The 26,698-nt window shown below is 42.4% G+C and overlaps 1 protein-coding gene across 2 annotated transcripts in view; it reads left to right on the top strand.

Moving 5' to 3' along the window:
- LOC131434462 (protein O-mannosyl-transferase Tmtc3-like) overlaps positions 1 to 26,698 on the top strand; it is a 696,449-nt gene that overhangs the window by 32,576 nt on the left and 637,175 nt on the right. Inside the window, exon 1 of one of the 2 annotated variants that reach the window (XM_058601184.1) lies at positions 18,776 to 18,792. The exons of the other annotated variant lie outside the window; for it this stretch is intronic. The gene's annotated coding sequence lies outside the window, so the exon portion shown is untranslated. Of the gene's footprint in view, positions 1 to 18,775; positions 18,793 to 26,698 lie in introns of those variants that run through there. 2 annotated transcript variants of the gene reach the window in all.

The raw sequence follows: 26,698 nt of genomic DNA, 5'->3' as shown, positions 1-26,698 counted from the left end.
TCAATGGAAAGTGATTTAAGAACTCTTGATCAATATTCCAATGCGAACTTATTATCATTAAATGCCACAAAGACTAAGTATATGATTTTCCGTTCCACAAGGAAAATTATACCAACGCATAATCATCCCCAGCTTGGACACAATATTATTGAAAAAGTTGACTATTTCAAGTATCTGGGCATATATTTCGACCCCACATTAACCTGGGCTCACCACATAAAGTTTGTTGCCAAGCACGTGGCGTCGTACTGCGGTGTTTTATGGAGAGTCAAGTCCTTTGTTCCCCAGCGTGTGCTGTTAAATTTTTATTTTGCTTATATCCATTCACAGCTCAACTACTTGGTATCGGTGTGGGGGCGAGCCGCTAGTTCTCATCTGAAGAAACTCCAAACTCTACAGAACAGATGCCTAAAAATCATTTTCAATAAACCCTTACTATTCTCGAGTCTATTGTTATACTCTGACAGAAACCATAATGTTTTACCAATAACATACTTATGTGATGTCCAAACGTTGCTATTCATCCATGATAACTTGTATAAATCCACAGTACACCATAACCTACAGTTCCCAACTATATCCCATTCTAGAACAACACGCCGTAGTAACAATTTGTTTCGTGTTCGAGCAGCTACAAGCCTTGGTCAAAGACGGATCCTTTTTGTTGGTCCAACTAAATATAATGCACTTCCGCCTGACATGCGAGGAATAAGCAATCGTGCCACATTTGCGGCTAGACTAAAGTACCATTTTAAGCACAGACTGAACGAGATATTTAGCTAATTTAGTTTTTTGTTTTATAATGTAATGTATTTATCGTCAACAGTATTTCATATTAATAACTAATTACCTAATTTAATTTGTACTTTCTTTCCAACATAGCGTAGAAATTAAATTGTGGATCCCTTAAAAGGAAATCTTTTCCACTGGGATTCCACTTTAATAAATTGCACATCAAACCATGAATAAATAGAATCTCAGCGGACTTTGAATCAAAATTAAATTTGTATTTCTAGTATTATTATTGCCAGTGTCTATTTGTTTCTTGTTTTTCCGCTGAGACTAGTTGCGTCCACTACCAGGGGGCTTCAAATTGAAGCTTTTTGGTGTGGGGGAGTGTGGTGGGCAAAAAAAAAAAAAAAAAAAAAAACAAAAAAAAAAAAAAAAAAAAAAAATTAGCTAAAAATATTTGTATAAACCCAACTGTTTGTCCCACTGATAATGTTCGTCGTGTTAGTGACTCTATATTCCTACGTCCGTCATTTTCTAGCGAAGTCATTCTACTGATACAAAATTTGGACAATAGAAAGAGCAGTGGCCCCGACAACATCTCTGCAAGTGTGCTAAAAAGTAATCAGGGCCTCGGTTCAAAAGTCGGTTTTCACAGTGATTGCATAATCTTTCTATATGACAAAGGTAAAAAAAACACAGGGTGTATGGAAAGCATAAACTGAAGGATATTCTACCTTTTAACACATTGTGGTAAAGAGCTACAGTCAGCGGGGTTCATCGTTCTTCCTGGAGTGAATGAATCCTTGCTGTATTTACTTTAAAAGGTTTTAGTAGATTGTTTGGTATCCCTTCTGGAGTGCCGAATTTACTTCTGCTCCTAAATACTGCGAATCGTTCTGCATTCTTCAGCAGAATAGTATCGCTTTCATAAAATCTCTAAATCCTTTTCGGGGGTTTATTATATCTGTATTTTGGCACCTGCACATTTCTTTTTTTCATGAATACGTTTATTTCATAGACAATATACATATGTTAAGTTTATCTTCGCCGTGGCATCTACAATGCATAGTACTTTAAATCTAATACATTTCGAATATCATATTAGTATGTTACTCTGTCATATCATTAGTTACTCTAAACACTGTTTTTACCAAGCGATTTGCTATTAAAAATTACATTAAATAAAATACATTTGTTTTGTACATGATCTTATAATTATTTCAGGTTCGCTTGTATCAGTTCATCACTTTTATCTATCTATCTATCTATCTATATCTATATATAAAATAATAGCGAAAAAAGTGTTGTTGCTAATGTTCTCTGGTATGCGTGGGCCGATCTTCAAATGATTTTTTTGTTCGAAAGGTGACGTTTATGCGAAGGTTTTAGGCTCCGTTACATAAGCAAAATCCTTTGGGAAAGTAGAGAAAAACTAGAAAATTGGTTCGTTTAGAATTGTAAATTTTCCATTCAATGCATGCTAGATCTCCAATGATTGTTTGGTGTGTATGGAGTTTTGGAATGCTAGCTGTAGACTGTAGAGCAAAATATGAGTACTAGATTATTAATGAAATGGTTTGGCGCCAAACGAGCTGATTTGTGCAAAAATTTCACTGAGCCTACTTGATTCACGTGTTTCTTTAGTTCGAATCACATGTTCAATTAAGTAAGGGTGCCAAATGAAAAGCGTACAGTTTTCCATTTTCCGATATATAAATTTGGGTTCAATGCCGTCAAGACAAGTTATAGAACGACTATAAAAAAAGAAAGTGAATAACGTTATTTATGATTCGTCGTTTTTCTAAAACTCCAGAACAGTGAATCCTATCTTCACGATCGATATAATTATTGCTGTCACAATGCTCTGAAATTTTATTCAGAGACAACAGGATTGAGGTGTGCTGCCACTTCGAATTAACACCGTTAACTCAAACACCATTTACCCCCGGTGAATGACCGATAGGTTAAAACCGGGCTGAAATGAACAACATACTAACTAACCAAAACTGTTCGGCTCGCAACTTTTTGGAACAATTCCACTCGAATTAGAAGGATGTTTTCTGTTTTTTTCGACTTAGATCTTTCATAAGCATTTCCCATGCTATACCTTTGAAGGATTCTTTGGAGGAGGTTTTATGTACATTTTTCTCGAAACGACCTTAAAATTTCGTCAATTGCTTCAAACTGAAAGTTCGGTTATTATTTGAGTCCAAACGACTTCAATTGGCCCACGACCCAAATTATATTAACTCAGAGTACTTCGAAATTTCAAACTATTTGCGTTTGAGTGGTTAAGAACAGTTTCGTCCAATGTACTCGAACCATCCCGTTTGCCTTCTGTCATTAAATTACATCGATGGAATCGAGATTTGAGAACTCATCGACATGTTTTACATATTCGAGCGATTCACTCTCTTGCTCATAAACTGTCAAACTGATTTTGGTTGTATTTTGCTTGGGTCATTTGGGACCTTTAAGAGCAATAAAAAATTGCTACCTGTTTTTCGGAAAAAACGATGAGATCGAATCAAAAACAATTATCAAATGATTCATTTTTTCGGAACATGAAGGATAATATCTCTCACTGTGCGAGAAAAATATCATTCTACTTCACTGATTGCGAGCAATTCATTATTTAATAATTCATTATTTGTTTATATTTAATAATTCATCGAGCATTATTCTGACTTTAGAATATTCGAAATAATGTCCATCCAAAGATAATTTTTGAGCTGTAAGAAGTTCACCGGGAAAACTGCAGGTACAGACATAAGAGGAACAAGTACAGCAAGGGAAAAAATAAAGAAAACACAGGAACAAGTGCAAAAGGTACAAAACCAAGTACAGAAATGAGAGAAACAAGTACAGGAAGTACTGGTACAATTGCAGAGAGTGCAGAAAAAGGTACAGAATGTGCAGATGGTACAGATATAAGTACAGAAGTTACAAGACCAAATACAGAAAATACTGCAGCAGGTACAGAAAGTGCAAAAAAAATCTGAAACACACACAGAAAGTACAGGAACAAACACACAAATTACATAAACAAGCACACAAACTACCAAATAAAGTGCAGAAAATAGAGGAACAAGTACAGAAAAAAAATCAAGTTCAAAAGTTGATCCCAAATGTTGCTGAGGTAACAATTTTGAATGGCAAATTAAAAAGAGAAAAAATTTTCATTCCACATCATTTTCTCATCCGTTTAACTTTTCTGTTACCGTCAATAATCGCTAGGAGTTTGTAGCGTGGGCAATCGTTATGAGTCTGAAGCGTGAATTTAGAATTTTTTATGTGGAAAATTGTATGCTGCCCGTACGCGATTCGACAAACCATCGGTTATATATATTTTGTCTTGTTGTCCGCGATATAAAAAAGGTTGGGGACACTACCATATAGCATTATTATGATTTTTTCTTCAATAATCTTAAAAATTGATAAGTAGTTTTGATTTTCTACATCTAATCTAATATTATTGCGCGACGAAGTGTGCAGGGGTCCGCTAGTTCAATATAAGATAGTTGGCTATTGGTTGAACTCATGGAAGAGAAAGGACACTAGCATAAAATAAAATTTAAATTGGAACTCCAATGGACTTAATGAAATGATAAAGAAGTTTCATGTAAGGAAGGTTACGACAAGCAAGAATGTCGCGAACTGGGACATTGCATAGTCTAGGCACCTGCACATCGTTCAGCATCCTTTCAGGGATACAGAACGATTTGTTTCTGTTTGTTTTGTGTTGGTTTGCCACCTCATCCACTACACAATTCCTCTCCATTTTCCTTTTATCCTTCCCTTCCCATCTGGGAAATAATGCGAAGTCAAGGCTAGGCCCAAATCTCCGAAATATCAGGGGAACGTGCCATTTGAGTCAATTTGTTCTGATTTCTGATTCCTGAACCGAAACCAATGCTTTAAGCTCTATTTTTACCGGTTTCTCTATCATATAGCACACATTTTGCGACTTTTCTCACCTGGTCCTTGTCCGAGTTCTGAATCTGTTAGTAAGCAAAACTAAACTGAGGAAAACAGAATTTCACCTCTTGTATAACCAAATTTGGTTGAATCGTAGTAGTTCATGCCTAAGGTAAAATTGTGGTTTTTTTTCAACTGTCGAAGTTTTCATCCCCACAAATCCTGAACAGGTAGTACAATAGAAAAACGATGTTGCCACATTATCGCCCTCATTGGTCTCTCGTGGAATCTTTGTTTATAGAGAAACATATATCAACTCAAACATAAGTAACGTATAACATCTACAAACACCGCATTGTCTCATGTCAAATCAAAACGTTTTTTTTTGTTTGTGTTTCTTCAAATCACATTTTCCAACATGGCCGATACTAGAGAATCAAGAATCACTTAACATAACTTGTTCTATCAAAACAAAACTTCCTGCGGAACACCACTACGATTAGTTTCAGTTTCGACCGATCTTGGAGTACCATCAGCATAAAAAATTCATCCACTAGATCCCATTCAGCATACCTTGACGCGCCTCTCGCTACGTTCCCTGCAAGCAACACTCTTCACACTTATTCAAAAGGATTGCTTTCGTTCCCATTCGGGCAATCTAATCTCTTCATCAGCATCATAACTTCGCTCATCACGAACATCATAATCAATACAGCTAATGTGGCGCCAGCAACTTTGGAGTGGCGCAGCTTCCTGGCCCAGTACAAGAATGCAAAACTTTCGCCGTGCTTGTGCCCTACTGCCATGATACCAAGCCGAGCTTGGTAACAGTTTGCATCGGAATTTCCGCCTCGGGAAGTCGTTCGTCGAGTGCTTCCCGTTTTCAGCAGCGAATTTCGTTGGAGAGGCAAAATATAACTAATAACTAAACTTTTGTGTTTTTTTTTCACCTGGCTTTCTTCCGTACCGTTTGAAAATTTTCCCACCTCATGATAATGCTATCGCAGCATCACCGTCATCATCATCGTGATCATCGCGTCGTCAGCATCAACATCGTCTCGGCGAAGGCAAACTTCTTGCTGCCATACTCAAACGGCGGTTCTACAGGAACACCGTGAACACCGGGAGATTTTGATAATGAGGATGCGAAGATCTGAGGGATTTCACACATCGTCAATCTAGAGCCTCGCAGTTGCACATAAGCAAAGCATGAACGACGACGACGACGACGAAAAGCAACTCCGCCAATGACGATGCCAGCCACACGTATGAGAAAATTAATTTCGTTCTCGTGTCGTTGGAATACCTGTTTATGACCGACCAGTCGGGCCGAACAGGTGTGCCCGGTGGAAATTGTTTTTTTTTGTTCGTTTTCGTACCTCTTATGTTTATTTTTCTTATGACAGGCCCTTTTAACGACCGTCTTTGGAGTGCGATAATCGAAAACGATCGAGCGGCTCAATATTGGGGAGGGTTGTTGAATCCGTTATGATCCTTAAGGCTTATGATGTATAAAAGTCGTGTTAACCTTGATCAAAAAAATCAAAAGCCAACGATTTCAACGAGTTTCAGCGGCCAGTTCTCAAAATGTTTGGCTTATTTGAAACGAGTTCTGATAGAATTGTTTTTTTTTTGTTTTCATAAGATATATTTATTAAGGCACAATGCGTTAGCTCTATGATGCCAAAGGCATTTTCTAATAATAAGGATTGTGTAGGTGCTGGCCTCTAATGTTTTACTGGTGACGTTGCTACTCAATGGTAGTGGCCGTATGCTTGTCCGTATGGGTCCACGGAAGACACCCCCGAGGCAAAGACCCGGCCGGTGACCCGCGTGCTAGTTATCGACAGGAGTGGTCCTCCGTTCTTGGGATCAGCCAGGTGACGTGAGAATGTATTTAAAATAGCCGCATCCTTCTGGGGCACCGCGGAAAACACCCCCAGGCTGCGAAGACCCGGCGGGTGGTCCGCATGTTAGTCATCGGCTGGAGTGGCTTTCCGTGGGCGATGATGGTGATGTTGGCGAATAGTATGAAACAAAAAAATAGAGAAGTAATTGTTGAGGAAAACGGATTGTTAAAGGGGGGTATGGAAACGAAATAACTAATAACGACAAAAATTTAGTTAGTTGACATCGAGATGGTGAAGAGACTGGGGAAAGGGGAGCGAAAAGTTAGTAACAGCAAAAAGATCTTGTTAGTATCCATAAAGATGGTAGACAGACGCGGGATTGGGAGAATCGTGAAGTGAAGAGTATTCTTAGTCTCGAAAAGAGTAAGGAAAACTTTCTATGCCAAATACAACGGATCACACTTGTATATTAATATGTTTAAGGTATTGGTAAATAAGAAGCATATAGGAACTATCCCGACTCGCCAACACATCCCGAACCGGAACCTCAGGCGGCCTACCTCGGGCCCTAAGGGATTCCAGTAGCTTCGACCTGGCGTCACGATACTCTACGCACGACCACACGACATGCTCGATGTCCTGATAACCGTCGCCACAGGTGCAGAGCCCGCTCTCCACGATCCCAATACGCCGGAGATGTGAGTTGAAAGTGTAGTGATTTGACATGAGCCGCGACATAACACGAATGAAAACGCGACTTACGTTCATCCCCCTGAACCAAGGTTTCGTCGATACCTTAGGGATAATGGAGTGTAGCCATCGTCCCAGTTCGTCATTCGTCCATGAAGTTTGCCAACTCTCGAGAGTTTTCTGACGAGAAATACTGTAAAATTCATTGAAGCAGATTGGTCTTTCATAAATATCACCTTCTAATGCGCCCACCTTAGCCAATGAGTCTGCCTTTTCATTGCCCGGAATGGAACAATGCGAAGGGACCCAGACTAACGATATCGAATAAGACCGTCCAGATAAGGCTCTCAAGTGTTACCGAATTTTCCCCAGAAAATAGGGGGGGATACTTTTCTGGCTTCATTGCCCGGAGAGCTTCTATTGAACTTAGACTGTCCGTGACAATGAAGTAATGGTCTTTGGACAAGGTTTCAATGATCTCGAGGGTGTACTGAATAGCAGCTAATTCTGCGACGTAAACTGAAGCCGGATCACTGAGTTTGTAAGAAGCGGTGATGTTTTGATTGAAGATGCCGAAGCCTGTGGACCTGTTGATGTTTGATCCGTCAGTGTTGACTTTTCACAGTTGACTGTTCTAAATTTATTATAAAAAAAATTTGGGACCACTCGAGGGCGTACGTGATCCGGAATTCCATGAATCTCAATGAATCTCAATTTTCAACGGTAAGACGCCCGCCAGCACTTCGAGACTCATCGTGTGAGTCGACTGCATGCAACCTAAGGCAATACGCAAACAACGATACTGAATTCGTTCCAGTTTAATGAAATGGGTGTTCGCGGCGGATCGGAAGCAGAAGCATCCATATTCCATTACGGACAATATCGTTGTTTGATACAGCCTGATCAGGTCTCCTGGGTGGGCACCCCACCAAGTTCCGGTTATTGTACGAAGAAAGTTGATTCTCTGCTGGCATTTCTGTTTCAGATACCTAACATGACATCCCCAGGTGCCTTTTGAGTCGAACCAGACCCCGAGATATTTGAATGTGAAGACCTGAGCTATGGTTTCACGCCTTAGTTGAAGCTGTAGTTGTGCTGGTTCTCGCTTCCTTGAAAATACAACCAGCTCAGTTTTCTCCGTAGTGAACTCGATACCCATTTGAAGAGCCCATGTCGACAAGTTGTCGAGGGTATCTTGCAATGGTCCTTGGAGATCGGCAGCTTTGGGTCCTATAATAGACACAACACTGTCGTCGGCAAGTTGTCTTAGCGTGCAAGATGTGTTGATACATTCATCAATACTGTTTACGTAAAAATTGTATAAAAGGGGGCTTAAGCATGAGCCCTGAGGAAGACCCATGTAACTGAATCGTATTGTCGACAAATCACCATACGCGAAATACATGTATTTCTCGGACAATAGATTGTACAAAAAGTTATTCAAAATTGGTGAAAGACCATGCTGATGCAACTTCTCAGATAGGATGTTTATGGAAACTGAGTCAAAAGCCCCCTTGATGTCTAGGAAAACTGACGCCATTTGTTCCTTACGAGCAAATGCCATTTGAATTTCGGTTGAGAGCAACGCCAAACAATCGTTCGTTCCTTTGCCTCTGCGGAAACCAAATTGTGTATCTGAAAGTAAGCCATTAGTCTCGACCCAATTGTCTAGACGAAACAGAATCATTTTTTCGAACAATTTCCGGATACAGGAAAGCATAGCAATCGGCCGATACGAATTGTGATCGGAGGCTGGTTTCCCTGGTTTTTGAATGGCAATAACTCGTACTTGTCTCCAGTCCTGTGGGACAATATTATCCTCAAGAAGCCTATTGAATAAATTCAATAAGCGTCTTTTGGCAGAGTCAGGCAAATTTTTCAACAAATTGGATTTGATTTTGTCTAACCCCGGAGCTTTATTGTTACACGACAAAAGCGCAAGTGAGAACTCTACCATTGAAAAAGGTGTTTCATTTCTGTTTGATGAGGCGACGCGTATAATCGTTTGTTCCGGAACAGAATCTGGACATACTTTTTTAGCGAAATCGAATATCCAGCGGTTAGAATATTCCTCGCTTTCGTTCGTGGTGTTTTTGTTGCGCATTCGTCGAGCTGTGTTCCAAAGAGTGCTCATCGATGTTTCTTTTGTTAATCCGTCAACAAACCGGCGCCAGTAACCGCGTTTTTTTGCTTTAATTAAGTTCTTCATTTGCTTGTCTATGGTTGCGTAATTAAAATAACTATCAGGTGTTCCATTGGTTCTAAACTGTTTGAACGCGGAGGTTCTTTCCGCGTTCAGTGATGTGCACTCTTTGTCCCACCACGGATTGGGAAAACGGATGTTAGTTTTCGCACCGGGTACACGTTTCGTCTGAGCTTGAATCGCGGAGTCGAGAACCAAGCTAGCCAAAAACGTATACTCTTCCTCCGGAGGAAGTTCTTGTGTTGTTTCTAGTTTCTCAGATATCGAACTTGCGTAGTCTTTCCAATCATTATTTCAGTGTGAGGTCATACGAAACATTGATTGTCTCCGATGGTCTTAATCCGTAGGCGATTGAAATCACGATAGGTAGATGATCGCTACCGTGGGGATCAGGGATCACCTCCCACGTGCAGTCCAACCGTAGCGATGCCGAGCAAAGGGATAAGTCCAGCGCACTTGGTCTTGCTGGTGGTGCAGGAATCCGTGTCATTTCTCCCGTATTCAAGATTGTCATATTGAAGTTGTCGCAAATATCATGGATCATAGCTGATCTGTTATCATCGTGAAGACAGCCCCATCCCGTACCGTGTGAGTTAAAGTCTCCTAAAACCAACGTCGGTGCAGGAAGGAGCTCTACGATATCACTGAACCGCCGATGCCCTACCGAGGCTCTTGGGGGAATATAGATGGAAGCAATGCAAAGGTCCTTGCCTTTGATTGTAACATGACATGCGACAACTTCAATACCTGGTATCGAGGGGAGGTTAATGCGATAAAAAGAATAGCACTTTTTGATCCCCAAAAGTACTCCTTCATAGGGATCATCTCGATCCAGGCGAATAATCTTAAAATCGTGGAAGATTAAAGATATTTCAGAAGTTAGCCAAGTTTCGCACAATGCAAATACGTCACATTTCAGATTATTTACTAGAAATTTAAAAGAATCTATTTTTGGAATGATACTTCTGCAATTCCACTGTAAAACAGTGATTAGATCCGTGACCTCGGTGGATGATTTAGCCATCGAAGGATACAATCGCTGAGAGAAGGGGCCAATTTGCAGTCAACTGTTTAAATATGTTTTTACCGACGACACGACCTGCCACTCGTCTATCAAAACTGTATCGTAAATTTAACTACCCCTCAGTAACTGGTAATGTCAAAACGAAATCGTTTGAAAAATGATTGAAACTGGCAACACAATTGGATAAGTTATTGAATTTGAATAACAGTGACCATAACCTTGGTTACTGCATATTGAAGACTCACGAAATGTAAACAAACCCAATTGCAAATGGATATTTCATAACGAAAAATGAAAATGGATCAACGGCTGTCTCGAGTGGATCGTTTGTGCAGTAAGTTGCAAGTTCTTGAAATGATCGAATGAACAGCCTTGAAAAACTTGGACTCTCTAAAGAAAGTTGTTTTGTTTTATTCGTCACCATATTTATCATTCTCCTCAGATTAATTCATGTATTTGTATGAAATAAATTTGGTAAATGAATAACGAGTTCTTGCCTTCAATTTTTATTTATTCATTGTATTGAAATATGTTAATTTTAGAAAATCGATGTCGATTAGGATTCGTGTTGGAGCAAAATGACGACCCTCAAATACGTCACAATTTTGAGAAAAAAAAATTCAATGTTGACGGTTTACGTTTGCCATGCGATTACGCTACAGTGTTTAGGAAAGATTTCTGGTGTGAGTTGAGTTAGACTTGTTTCTGTTTTTATTGTAAGGAACGAGCAGTAGCGACAATTGGGCACCATACGCATCACGGAACAGCCAAATTGGGTATATATTTTCTTGTGTCCAGCTTACGTATAAGTACTTTTCTACAGGTAAATATTTTTTCCACTTTTCTTGAAATTAGTCCCTCCTAAGAAATGATTTTCTGTTGGTTGGCTTGTTCTGGCAGGAGATCTGTTCAGAACAAAGTAATATCTGAGGCAAACTGGCAAACAATTGGTCAGGAAATAGTATACCCCTCTTGCATTACGGATGATTTCCGTTGACGGGGAACTGCAAAAAATAGAATCTGAGTTAGCTAAATCAAAACAGATGCAATACCAAGATACGTTATGATGGTAACTCACAAATAAAATTTAAGCATTTACCATTATTATTGTACTGGTGATGGATGTAGAATTTGGCTGTTCCACTTTCTTATGTCACTATTAGAAAGTGACACTGGGACACAAAATTTTAATTATATGAACTATTCCACAGCTTGCTCAAAATGTTTATTTATGCGGGGCTCCTTGGTAACTTGTTTATAGCAACTTAAACAGTGTTGCTCGAGAACAATATTTTTATCATTATCAAGGGGTCGCTATATTTGTGGTAACTGGCGGTAAATCGCACACAGACACTTTTTAGTTTGATTTTTCTTCGAAGTGCCTGGTCGTGTCGTCGTTTTTACTGTTGGCATGAAAGCAATTAAAATGCTTTTAAGAAGTTCAGAAATATTGAAAGTTGTAAAAATCCAGTCCACAACATCAGAGAACTTGATAAGTCCAGCACCTAGTTGATTCTCTGGTAGATTTTCAGGGATGCTTGGGGATTTTGTAGTCCCGGGAAGTCGTGGGGATTCCATCTCGGAATTGAGTTTTCCGAGACCAGGAGCTTTTTGCTTCGGTAGTTTGTCACGATTCCCGTTAGCTGTAACTTTCCGAAGCCCTTCGGAATACATCTTCGAACTCTTACTAGGGAGCTTATGAGAGGATTTGTTTATTCTTTTTCTACAGCTATGAGGGACCGCCGAAGATGTACCTTCTAAAGAGTCGTCAGATTCGCTCTCGTCAGTTGACAAGCAGGCATATGGATTTGTTGTCTGTTTAGGAGGGGTGGCACTTTTAAGCATATCTGCAAATGAACGCTTGGAGTGTTCTTTCAGAGAACGCTTCATTCTATCTCCGCGCAGTTTGTATGCGGGACATGCCATTAGATCATGCGAACCCTCCTTACAGTAGAGACACTTTTAAGCATTTTTACCGCAAGAGCCATCCGCATGAGCCTCTCCACAGTTAGCACAACGTGGCTTATTGCTGCAATGGGTAGCTGTATGCCCAAGCTGTTTGCAATTGGTGCAATTCATTACACGAGGTACAAAAAGACGAATAGGCAGACGAACTCGGTCCAAGAGGAGGTAATTAGGCAAAGCCGATCCGGCGAAGGTCACACGATAAGAGTTTGATTGGGGATAAGACTTTGTTCCATCCCCTGCGATCGATACTGAATGCAATCGCTTGCAGTCCAGTATCTTGACGTTCTTAAGTGAGGGGTCCTTTAAACAACCCGCCCCGTACTTAAGAATGTCCTCGCAAGTCAAACTCGAATCGGTGACCACACCGTCGATTTCTACTTCGCGAGCTGGCACGTAGACGCGGTACTCCAGCGTAAAAGGATCCTTTTGAACAAGCTCATTAGCCTGTTTTGAGCTGGTAAACAAGACCCTGAGCTTGTCTGGCCGTATTCTATCAATACTTTTTATGGTATTGTATCGCGAAGTCAGGTCTCGCGATATTTTTAGAATATTCAATTTTTTTCCGTTTGACTTGGTCCGGAAATAGACCGCATATGGCCCGGCCGGAAGTGCGAGTCCATCAGGATAGTTTTTAATTCGAGTCTTGAAGTTTTTGGAAGCAGTTTCCATTTTAATATCGGGATGAGGGGGGTCAATTTCAAGACGATTTACCATGTCACGGAATTTTATCCGTGCAGATACGGAAAAGGATCGTTTGGGGACAAAATATTATAGTAAATTGAAAGACGAAAGGGATTGAAGAAAATAATACTTAGCTTATAATCCTAAAACAAGAGCAGCCACCAAGGTCTAACCTTCGTGGACCGGTGAATCACCGCTTTGATATTGTGCAAAAAACCTCCGTGAGGAAAAAGCACACACCGACTAACACCGTTTTCACTAGGAACTTATAACAAGTCTATTTGGTTATTGAAACTGTTCATTAATTCAAATAATAACGATGGAAAACTAATTTTCAATTGTCTGTAATTAAAACGGAAAAATGACAAGCGAAATTTTTTTCAGTCCGTTCAAGAGCACAGACTGCTACGATTGATGATAGAATTGTTGAATCTCCTATTACATTGTAAGTTGGTTAGTTGTTTGAGAAAAAAAATTCCATGCGAGTTTAGGTCGTGAGATGTGCTGTCCAAGAATTTATGGCAGCTGAAAAGAATTTATCATGACTACTATAATCCCCACAGAACCGGATACAGGAAAGCATAGCAATCGGCCGATACGAATTGTGATCGGAGGCTGGTTTCCCAGGTTTTTGAATGGCGATAACTCTCACTTGTCTCCAGTCGTGTGGAACAATATTACCCTCGAGGAACTTGTTAAACAAATTCAGCAAGCGCCTTTTGGCAGAGTCAGGAAGCTTTTTCAACAAGTTGAATTTAATTCTGTCTAACCCCGGGGCCTTATTGTTACACGACAAGAGCGCAAGTGAGAACTCTACCATCGAAAACGGTGTTTCGTTTGTATTCGAAGTCGCGGCGCGGGATATCTTCTGTTCCGGAACAGAATCAGGACATACTTTTTTAGCGAAATCGAATATCCAGCGGTTAGAATATTCCTCGCTTACGTTCGTTGTGTTTTGGTTGCGCATTCGTCGGGCTGTGTTCCAAAGAGTGCTCATCGATGTTTCTTTTGTTAATCCGTCAACAAACCGTCGCCAGTAACCTAGTTTCTTTGCTTTAACTAAGTTCTTCATTTGCTTATCTAGCGCTGCGTAATTTCTATAATTATCAGGTGTTCCATATTTTCTGAACTTTTTGAATGCTAAAGATCTTTCCGCGTTCAGTGATGAGCACTCTTTGTCCCACCACGGGTTGGGAGGACGAATGTTAGTATTCGCGCCGGGTATACGTTTCGTCTGAGCTTGAATCGCAGTGTCGAGAATCAAGCCAGCCATAAACGTATACTCTTCCTCCGGAGGAAGTTCTTGTGTTGTTTCTAGTTTCTCAGATATCGATATTGCGTAGCATTTCCAATCAATATTTCGTGTAAGGTCATACAAAACATTGATTGTTTCCGATGGTCTTAATCCGCTGGCGATTGAAATTACGATAGGCAGATGATCGCTACCGTGGGGATCAGGGATTACCTTCCACGTGCAATCCAACCGTAGCGATGTCGAGCAGAGGGATAAGTCCAGCGCACTTGGTCTTGCTGGTGGTGCGGGAATTCGTGTCATTTCTCCCGTATTCAAGATTGTCATATTGAAGTTGTCGCAAATATCATGGATCATAGCTGATCTGTTATCATCATGAAGACAACCCCATCCCGCACCGTGAGAGTTAAAGTCTCCTAAAACTAACGTCGGTGCGGGAAGAAGTTGCATGATACTGCTGAGCCAGTGGTACCCAACTGAGGCTCTAGGGGGAATATAGATGGAAGCAATACAAATGTCCTTGCCTTTAATTGTGACATGACATGCGACAACTTCAATACCTGATATCGAGGGGAGGTTAATTCGAAAGAAGGAATAGCACTTTTTGATCCCCAAAAGTACTCCTCCGTAAGGATTATCTCGATCCAGGCGAATAATGTTAAAATCGTGGAAGTTTAGTGATACATCAGAAGTTAACCAAGTTTCGCACAATTCAAATGCGTCACATTTCAGATTATTTACTAAGTATTTAAAAGGATCTATTTTCGGGATGATACTTCTACAGTTCCACTGTAAAACAGTGATCGAATCCTTGACCTCGTTCGAAAAATTAGCCATCGAAGGAAACGATTGCTGAGAGGAGGGGCCATTTTGCAGTCAGCTGCATCAAAAACATTTTAACTTTTGGCAGGAAAGTCATCAAAATACCTTTTAGGGGGTCAGAAATGTTGAAGACGGAAAATATAAAGTCCACAATGTCACTGAATTTTACAAGTCCAGCACTTGATGTGTTTTCTGGTTCCTTGGGGACTTTCGGGGTTTTGGGTGTCCCCGGAAGTGTTGGATATTCTTTCTCCGATTTCAAGTCTCCGGAACTAGGAGCTTTTGGCTTCTTCTTTTCGTTTTTTTTACCAACACTTCCTTCTGCTGTTACTTTTGGAGGGCCTTCAAGAGATATCTTCGAACCCTTTCTAGGGAGTTTAGGAGATGATATATTTTTCCTCTTCCTAAAACTACGAGGGACAGTTGAAGATGTACCTTCTTGAGGATCGTCAGAGTCGCAATCGTCCGCAGACAAACAGGTGTAGGGGTTCTGTTCAGGTGGTGTGGCGATTTTCAGCATTTCTGCGAACGATCGGTTTGATCGTTGCTTGAGAGATCGTTTCAAATGATCTCCACGCAATTTATACGCAGAACATGCTGTGAGGTCATGCGGGGCCGCCCCACAGTAAAGACACTTTTCAATGTCTCTGTCGCAAACGCCATCCGCATGACTCTCTCCACACTTCGAGCAGCGGGGCCGATTTCCACAATGGGAAGCTGTGTGTCCTAGTTGTTGACAACTAGTGCAATTCATTACCCGTGGTACGAAAAGTCGTACAGGTAGACGAACCCTGGCCAGGAGAACGAATTTCGGCAAAGCCGAGCCGGAGAAGGTCACCCGATACGAGTCCGAGTGGGGATAAGACTTTGTCCCATCCGCGGCGATCGATACTGAATGCAAACGTTTGCAGTCCAGTATCTTGACATTCTTAAGCAAGGGATCTTTAAAACATCCGACCCCATGTTTGAGAATGTCCTCGCATGTCAGACTTGGATCCGTGATCACTCCGTCTATCTCGACTTCGCGAGCTGGTATATAAACGCGGTAGTCCCGCGTAAAGTGATCGTTTCGAGCGATCTCATTAGCATGTTTCAGACTGGTCAACGAGACCCTGAGCTTATCGGGACGAATTTTTGAAATAAATTTCAATGTTGTATATTTCGACTCCAAGTCTTTAAATATTTTCAAAATATTAAGCGGTTTATTCTTCTCTTTGGTCCGAAAATAAACCACATAAAGGCCGGCCGAGGGTGAAGGCTCTTCGGGATACTGTTTAACCCGGTGAGTCTTACTATTTGGAGTAGATTTAAAATCTGTTTCCATTTTATCTTCGGGGGGCAGGGGAGAATTTAATGGACTTGCCATAGCGCGGTTGAGGTTCCGCGCAAATTATAGGGGGAGTCAAGATATAAGACGATAAAGGGACACGAAGGGAAAAAATATTATACTTAGCTAATGATCCGTAGCAACTCGGCCGCTGAGGCCAAGCGTTAGTTACAACGACCTCCGAGAATTAATATGCACACAGCACCGGTTTACGGCACCACACTAAACGTCGGTTCACTGTTCTTATTGTTTTAACACAATAGCACCCGGCACTGTCTAACGGTATTTATTGTTTATACTGTATTGATCTACTGCACAAGCTCACGAACAAAAGATCTGATATTAAATGACCTTGAAACGGATTAGAATGGATTAACGCACAGCTGCTCTAATGCAAACTACCATCCGATCGATACGACGGTCACGAAAGGAGATTGAATGGTTTTGAGATAGGATGTTTACTTTTTGAGTTATACAAAGTTTTATGTCAAAATTTTCAGTTTTTTGACAGTATCTGTCACAATTGACCTTGAAAACAGAATATATTTTCAGACTTAGATTCCGCACGGTAATACCTATCCAACAAGCCATAGATTGTTAAAATCCGTCCATTTTTAACGGAGATATCGAAATTTTTCTGTAAGCGACTTTTCCCCCTATTCCAGCAGTAGGAGTTTTGAGCGCTGTATGACAAAGAAATGCTTGGGAGCAACGGAAAACACGATTTTTTATACTGTTACATACAATTGTTTCTAAGAACCAAAAGGATTGTGTACAGCATTCTTTTTCATGACATTTAGCCTCGGACCGATTTTGGCACGGCTCGTTTTTGGCAACATAATCGTTCGAATATGACATATATAAACCAGATGATGGCAGAATTTTTTTTAATTATTTTGTTTTAAACTACTTACAGCAATAAATGCTGGAACAACATAACATCCATATACCATTCGAATCAGTTCGTCGAGATCAGCAAATGCGTGTGTGACAAATAACTTCAATTAATTTTCTCGGCAAATTTCTTTTCTACAAATTCAGATTCATACGAAAAGTCGTATGCTCCCAAACAAAGTTCCTGCATTATGTTTGGTTCCGACCTCTGGTTTCGGAACTACAGGATGATATGTGAAACGAAATCAAAATTGTGTAACTCATTTTTCTTGAAGATGGCTGAACCGATCTAAGATGCAAATGAAATCTAAGAATCATCTAAGATTCAAATGAAAAGTTTCGAAGTTCTATAAAACATCTTGCTTTTCAGTCAGATCCAACTTCCGGTTTCGGGGATTGTATAAAAATGTCTATTCCACATAATTTAATCAGGTTTATCGGGTTAGCAGATTTGGATAGTCGATAAAAAAATTAACTTTTTTCAGTTTTAGTGGTATTCAGTTGTCGATCAGAAGGCACCTAAAAATTTAATTCGTGCTATGATCTCTCAAAGATGTCTTAACTGATTTTCAAATGTTTTGAAACAAATGTAAAGTGTACAGCTACTCAGGTGAATTTATCTGACTTCGGCCATACCGCTTTTAGAATTCCGGTTCCAGTATAAAATCGTTTCTCAAAGCTCAATCGTTTTCTCAAAAAAAGCCTAATCAAATTTCAGAAACAAAAATTTTAATTAAAACAAACTTATATACAAAAATTAATTATTTTATCCAATTATGACTTCCGGTTCTCGAATTACATGATGATGAATTTTTAAAATTCAAACCGATATAGAAGATGACAATCCCGAAAAGCTTCAAAGTTGAACTCAAAACTGTTGTAATTTATTCGTCATATGGCCATACGAATCGGTTTGGGTTATGCTGGTTCCTGAATACCGGCTCTGGAAGTACCTTAAATTAAAACTTACATATCATGGCATGTTTAATCGATTATCACACTTCTAGATTCAAATTCGATCCGATTTGCAGTTTCGACATTACAGAGTAATGAGTGATTAAAATCTCAAATTGTCGCTTAAAACCAGGGTCATTAAAATAATGTCATGAAAACTTAAACACCGAAGAATATTCATGCAAAAAACACATGCGGATTGATAAAAATAGGTATCATCTCACTGCTAGGTGGATTAAACACGAAATTTGACAAACCACGTGCTTTTCGTTTATCAGACTCGTGCTCATCTACCCTAAAACAAGTCGGTAGCCATTTTGCCTACACCTTGATTGTGACAGTGTTAGTGTAGTGGCATCTTTCGGTAAACTCTGCGACAGTGTAACTCAGCAACGATATAGAGCATTAGCAGAGCGGATAGCTTGCTGTCCTCCTCCGCCCTGACGGGATCTACGAACAGACCATCTCGTCACAGCGGTGAGCGTAATTTTTCTTTATCTTCTTAACCATTATTTATTTATAACCTTTTTTACTTCAATTATATCACATAATTAATCCGACCACCAAAATTGCCGTCTTCTCTTATTTCCTTGAATAAGAATGCCGGGGCCTGACCCTCCGGGGGGAGGCTCGTCATCCCGCCCTAGTATGCCACCACTTTCTTCTCAAATATCTATACCTCTCCCTCTCTGCCAGTCGTTGCCAGAATTCATGAACTCTGGAGACGAAATCGATAAACAAACTTTGTTATTACGAGCGGTTGCCCGGGATGGTGTGGCGGAGCCTCGGCTACCCGCCAATCCATTTCTTATTATGAAGAGTGTGCAGAGCGTATTAGGCATTGATCCAGTTAAGGTGATCACGGCCTCAAAAGAGGCTCGTGGATCCCGGTACGTACTAAAAACGACTTCGAGAAAAGCCTACTGCGCTTTGCTCGGTCTGAAGCAATTGATTGATGGTCAAGCGGTGGAAGTCGTACCCCACCCCACCCTGAACGTGGTGCAAGGCGTTATTTATGACCGCGATACAATCGACACCGGAACAGATGTACTTTGTAACGAACTCAAAACGCAAAACGTTTGTGGAGTTCGGAGAATTACAAAGCGTAAAGATGGTGCTACAATCAATACCCCTCTTCTCGTTCTTTCCTTTTCTGGGTCCTTCTTACCAGAATTTATATATATCGGCCTTGTCAGGACGTCAGTGCGTCCATACTATCCATCTCCCATGCTCTGCTACCAGTGTGGTAGGTTCGGGCATGGTAGTAGATCCTGTCCCAACAAGCAGACATGCCTCTCCTGCGGTCTTGAGCACGAGATCACCGAGGATGGTTCATGCCCGAACCCCCCGAGGTGCTTGAACTGCAAAGGGGACCATTCTGCCCGCTTTAGGCGCTGCCCTAAGTATCTGGAAGAAGAGGCTCTTGTTAAGCTCAAGGTTGACCGTGGCATATCTTTTCCGGAAGCTAGGCAACTAATGCGATCCAGCCAGCCCAGTAGCTCATACGCTGACCAACTAAAAAACAGGCTATCTGGGAACAACGATGAAAAAGATCGCACCATTGCACTTCTTCGCGAAGAAATCGTACGTTTGCGTGCAGAAAAGCGGGAAAATTCCACCAACAGCAAGGATAATAAAGACCCAGAAATCCAGCTTCTGAAAGAAGCTTTGAGCGAAGCCACTAAGCAGATCCAGGCGATGCGAGAGCAAATACAAACTCTTTTGATGGAGAAATCCGTCCACCATGTAGAGGTACCCTTGTCAAGAAAAAGCAGCAGCGGTTCTCCTCCTCCAAAAGTGGCCAACCAAGGCAAAAAAGCCACTCTCCACAACACCAACACCTCAACCAGCCCTGGAGCGGCAGAACTCCCCCGCAAAGGAAGATCCGGTGAGAGAGCAACAAGCCCAACGCCTCCACATTCTGGTGGTAGTAGCAAAAAAAGCGAGAAAAGATCGAAAAACCCAAAAAACACCAGCACACGTCAAGAAACTGCACCTCCAGACCCGACCGATTTTGACTTACCATCTTCTGACTCCTTTCGATCCGACAGTCTATTTTCAAGCTCGAGCGAAGAATCAATGGTTATCGACTCAGCACTGGTCGACAGTGTCAACATCTCCTAAAGGGCCAAACATACTTCTCAGCAACATCTCTAAATCTAACAACAGCCCATGTAATGAAATGACCGAAGCGGAATCAACTCGAAGAACTCCCGACCAGGCTTCCGCGTCCATCACTCATCATTCTTTCTTTCAACGTTCACAGTCTAATATACTAACCCTTCCTTCCACTACCATACCCCTCTTTAGTAACCCCACATCCACTCAATATAACACCACCTCTCAACACCAAGACGACCCTGTGACTTCCCCAGCGCCCCTCGATGGTTGCGCCATGGAAGTGCAAGCGGGTCGCCCGCGGGTTACCTCTACCGTCCACTCTCAAGCTTGTCCAACAATCTTCACCAGTCAACCGCTCGATGTCCGCTGTCCTTCGTCTGCCCCCCCACCAGTTTCGGTGGGCCTCCGGGTCCAGGAAGGGGCAGCGGTCCCATCATTTTCAAATAAAACAAACACCTCCCACCCTGTCCGCTCGGATCCGTGCTCCAGCCCCATCCCCGGCTGTTCATGGCACCCCTCGAGATGCTGTTATAAGCACAATCCTCCACCATCTACAGCCAGCTTCCCACAGCCAAATGGACGGAAACTGGAATCCCCCCGCGACCCGTCCCCTAAGGAACCAGCAATCCCGTCTCCTCCTGTTCTCAATCCTTCCCTTACTGCCGACCCCCCTTCATACAACCCACAATCGGCAGAAGCATTTCCTCCCCCCTCTCCCATACAATCTTACGTCAGTAATTGTTCGTTCTCTTCTGACTCCGTCTCCCTGTCGAATAGGACTACGTTGGCCATCCAATGGAATGTCAACGGGCTCAGCCATTCCCTTGGTGACCTTCAATATCTTATAGCCCTTCACAATCCGGTGATAATAGCACTCCAGGAAACACACATACGCCAATCTACCAACCCATCTTCGTGGCTTAATCATCGCTACATCTGGAACGCCGCCACCGGAAACAATTTGTATCAAACGATCGGCCTGGCAGTTAGGGCGGACATCCCTTCGGATCCCTGCCCTATCAAAACTGAACTAATCGCTATAGCTAGGAAGATACAGCTCCCGATCCCCTGCACCGTTGTGTCCGTTTACATCCCAAAAGAAGTTAGAAATGTGGGAAAGAAGTTGAAGGAACTTTTCCAGCAACTTCGACCCCCCTTCCTTGTTTTGGGTGACTTCAACGCTCACCACAGTGCATGGGGATCCAAGAAAAACAGCCACCGTGGAGGGGAAATCTTGCAAGCGATCGTAGAGTGTGAGGCAATAGTAATGAATGATGGCAGCCCCACCTTTTTCAGGGGGCGATACCAGTCGGCCATTGATCTGTCCGTGGTATCACGGGGTCTGGTTAGCTCGTGCAGCTGGTCCACGTGGACGGACACGGAAAGCAGCGACCATGTACCCATTCTCATTTCACTAGACGCGTGTCAACCCCTCACCACTCGACGTCGCAGATGGATCCTCCAACGAGCCGATTGGAAGGGCTATGAGTCCTCTATCGAGGACCGGATTTACCCAGATTCCGATCTCTCCCTAGAGGAGCTCGAAGAAATTATACTCGGCGCAGCAGAAGATAATATTCCTCGATCCAGTGGAAAACCGCCCAAACGAGCGATTCACTGGTGGTCCGCCGAAGTATCTACAGTGGTCAAAGCCCGCAGAAAAGCACTGCGGGTCCTACGGAAAACCTCCCTTGATCACCCCTCCAGAGATGCAAAGGCGCAAGAATTTCGTCGCCTAAGGAATCTCTCCAGAGAAACTATCACCAAAGCTAAAGTGGATAGCTGGAATAGATTTCTCGACGGCATCTCCGCGGACTCCTCCTCAGCAGAATTGTGGAGAAGGGTAAACGCACTTAGAGGAAAACGTAGGCAAAAGGGCTTCCCCCTTGAAATTAATGGCAGATTCACTTCCAATCCAGGAGATATCGCCGACCACCTCGGGCGTTATTTCGAATCCTTGTCGGCTGACACGGCGCTACCAGTGACATTCCAAATTTCACTTCGGAACGCCCAGCGCTCTCCTGTGTCAATCCCACCTGGATCAAACGAGGTTTGGAACAGACTTTTTTCTGCGGAGGAACTCAACTTCGCTTTAAGCTCCGCAAAAGGAAAATCGACCGGCCCGGACAACATTAACTATGATATGCTCCGACATCTTCCTCCTAAAGGTCGCATTGCCCTACTAAACCTATTCAACCAAGTCTGGTCTACTGGGACAATTCCAGCTAATTGGAAAACAGCCCATACTGTTCCTATTCCCAAAGGTTGCGCTGGCTCGTTCGTCGCCAACAACTTCCGTCCAATTAGCCTCCTCTCGTGTATGGGTAAAACACTCGAGAGGCTAGTAAACCGACGCCTCGTTTCATTTCTCGAAGAGCGCAGTTTACTAGACCACAGGCAATTCGGATTTCGCCAAGGTAAAGGAACCGGAGCCCACCTTGCTTCGCTGTGCGATACCATCCACAGAGGAATCAATGAAGGGCAACACGTTGACGCGCTATGTATAGACTTAGCAAAAGCCTATAACACAGTCAATCGGGAAGGGGTCCTTCGACAACTGGTTGACTGGGGCATCAACGGGCGAATGGGTGTCTTTTTGCAAGATTTTCTCAAGGAAAGGAACTTCAAAGTTTGCATAGGTGGATCCTTATCACAAACATTCGCTGAACAAAACGGGGTCCCTCAAGGTTCGGTGTTGTCCGTAACCTTATTCCTCGTGGGGATGAACTCCATATTCAGTTGTTTACCAAAAGGCATATTCATCTTCGTATATGCCGACGACATTGTGATCCTCGTCATTGGTAAATCCCGTAAAAGAATAAGAAGAAAAATCCAGCAGACGGCGAGAGCAATCCACCAATGGGCAGAGAGTGTCGGGTTCAATATCGCTCCTAACAAATGCTCCCTCTCGCACTTCTGTCGGGAATCTCACCGCAACACTAACTCTCCGGTCTCGATTGGAACGGTCATCGTACCGTTTGTGAAATGCCCTAGAATACTCGGCGTCGTTTTCGACCGAAACCTAGACTTCACAAACCACTTTGGCCAAGTAAAAAAAGACTGCCAATCTAGATTAAGACTAACCCAGACCATTAGTGCGGGGCACCCCCAGTGGAACCGCCATCAGGGGATAAACATAGCCAAGTCCCTAATTTGGAGTCGTATTTACTATGGGATAGAGGCGACGGCTGTAAGCATGGAAACCCTGCTCAGGGTTTTGGGCCCTACTTACAACAGAGCCGTCAGATACGCCTCAAACTTGCTCCCAAGTACCCCAGCAACAGCCGCCTGCGTAGAGTCGGGTTTGCTCCCATTCCGCTGGTTTTCGGCTTGGATCATCCTCCGCAGATCTCTGGGCTACCTAGAACGAACCACTGGAAAAGACTGTCTTCTACTGCAAATGGCTCAGTCGCTGTACAGGAGTTTCACCGGGAAAAACATCCCGAAACTGGCACGCCTATACCGAGTTTGGATGAGACCATGGTACCAACCAGACCTTCCCAAAATCGAAACTTCCCTGGCACAATCCCTAGGGGCCAGACCTCTCCCAGCAGCAGCGAAAAGCAGCTTTCTCCAGTTAACCTCCGACAGGTTTAGAGGCATTGCCTCTTTCTATACTGACGGATCGCGAACAAGCACTGGCACCGGGCTCGTTGTATGGGGACCTAACACCTCCATACACCGTAGTCTACCACCCTCTTGCTCGGTGTTCTCGGCGGAAGCCGCAGCCATACTTGAATGCCTTAAAGTCATCCCCCCGGGATCCGAGGCGGTGATCTTCTCCGATTCCTTAGCAGTAATCACTGCTCTGGAGACGGGAAGATCCAGACACCCATATGTCCAGGCCATCGAGGCAAACTGTGGCAGCAACGTCACAGTATGCTGGATTCCTGGACATAGCGGGATCCCGGGTAACGAAGAGGCAGACTTACTCGCGGCTATGGGCAGGAAAAGCCTTCGGATGAGATCCGCAGTGCCGTCAACCGACATTCTAACTGACTTTAGAATCAAGCTCACGGATAACTTCGTACGGCACTGGCGATCATCCGGGGGCCTCCTGCCCAAGATTAAGGGGGATCTGTTCAAATGGACGGATCGCACCGACCGCCGGGAACAACGAGTCCTCTCACGGCTACGCACGGGTCACACACGCCTCACCCATCAGCATTACATCTCGAGGCATCCACCACCTATGTGCTCCACTTGCAGCACACCGCTTACAGTGGAGCACATACTAGTCAACTGCCCGGAATTTCACAACCTCCGGGTACAGTATGACATCAAAAACTCTATAAGAAACATCTTATCGAATGACCCAGTAGCCGAAATTACCCTCATCAACGTCCTAAAAGACGCCAACCTCTTCCACACCCTATAAACCCTGCCCTGATCCTCTCCCTTCTATCAAACTACATGGTATACAGACTCACCTACAATCCCTAATAACCCTGAGACCCAAAAAAAAAACCAACAACACTTTGAATATCGCTTAGCTCGAACCAAAAAACATCAGCTCTCTTTTACACTAGAAACGCCATCCAATGCACCCGGTTTATCGTCTTGATCCAAGCACCTGCGCACTTGCACCACGTTCCGCTCGCCCGCCACTTCAACTCGGCAGTCGCTTAAACCAAACGAAAAAAAAAAACATATTGCTTTTGTCTCCAGATTCGGCTTTAACATCCGCTCGTCTCCCCACTCTTTATTGGTTCGCCACCTCAGCCGCAGAACTAATTCGATCTTTTCTAGGTCCGACGGTCATCTCTGCTAGTTTCCCCCTACCCTCGTCTGTCCATCATTTCGATCGGAAAAGTAACATAATCAGTCAAATTAACACTATATACCGCCATTAAAACAAAACATTTCTCTCACGCTCTTCTCCTTTAAATTTTTCTCAAATCTCACCATCGAACAAACCGAGGGGCCGATGACATTTGACCCAACGAAATCTAGGACACCATCGCCATCGGATCCGAATCTTCACCGCGGGCCATCCGCTGGGGTAGGTCCCCAGGGATGTTCTCCGCGGCCCAATATCAACTAGAAACACCATCGCTACGCTCAAACAATAACAACAGGAAGAACATCAAAACCAGGGGTCATCTACTGGACTATCCGGTCTAACACCTCACCAGAACCAGGACCGAAAACACCGGCTGGTTGGACCCGCGAGGACGCTATCCGCGGCCCATACCGTTACTCTCTTCATCGAATTTTCGCTTCCTAGTTTAAACTGAAATAAAAAAAATACACTCAATTTTGTTTCAAAATGACATGTAATTACTATTCTCGTTTCCCCCCGGTGAACGACCAACAGGTTAAAGCCGGGGTAAAATAAATGATATTAATAATAATAATAATAAGTACATACATGTATCTGTTGGTTTGTTGTAATTTGTTGATATAAACGATGAGAAGGTTTTATGCCTGCTGGAGTGAGAGATTATTATTTCAGCTTCATTGGTCTTTTTCCTGCTTCAAATAAATAAATAAATGTTTAAAAAAATCCAATCTATATTTATTACTATATTACAAAATGCATTTTTTTCTCTTCGCACAATTTTCTCTAAAATGGCTCCGAAGGTATAATGGTAAGAGCGACGTATACTACAAAACTCATTGTCGCTCAATTTTCTTGGGTATGGATGAACCAATTACTTCTGAAAAAGATCAAGTTCAAATGTATTGTTGCTGATACATTTGGTTTATTGGCGAATATGTGACGTAAACACTGAAATATGCCTTTGTAAACTACCCGAATCAATCTGAATGAATTGGTATCATGAATCAGCCCAAATTAGTTTCAGAAATTATCTAAATTTCTGCCACTAATTCGGGCTCATTTATGATACCAATTCATTCAGATTGAAAATAATGTTTTAATGACACTGTGTCAATGACAAACGAAAGACATTATCACACCAATAGGAGGATTGAGCATAGTTTTTTTCACAGAATTTTAGAGCCGATACGCAAAACTTAAACGCAGTCTACTCCGATTTGTTGCCTTCTTGTTTACTCATCTCGTTTTATCTCTATTTTTACCTGGAGCTGTTAGCGGAATATATTCAATAGTTGCACTATTTATGTACCATTCAATTCCACTATTTCACTGTCACGTTATAACACTTTCACAAAGTCACTACACTTTAATGAAGCCTAACAAACGTTACAATACAGATATGCGAATTTCGGAATGTTATTTACATCCTTCTTCGGTGTAATGGTTTTATAAGTTTGTTTGAAAGAATGCTGTAATGCT

Source organism: Malaya genurostris, chromosome 3, assembly GCF_030247185.1.
Source record: "Malaya genurostris strain Urasoe2022 chromosome 3, Malgen_1.1, whole genome shotgun sequence".
Lineage (NCBI taxonomy): Eukaryota > Metazoa > Arthropoda > Insecta > Diptera > Culicidae > Malaya > Malaya genurostris.
This window is presented reverse-complemented; position numbering and strand designations above follow the sequence as displayed.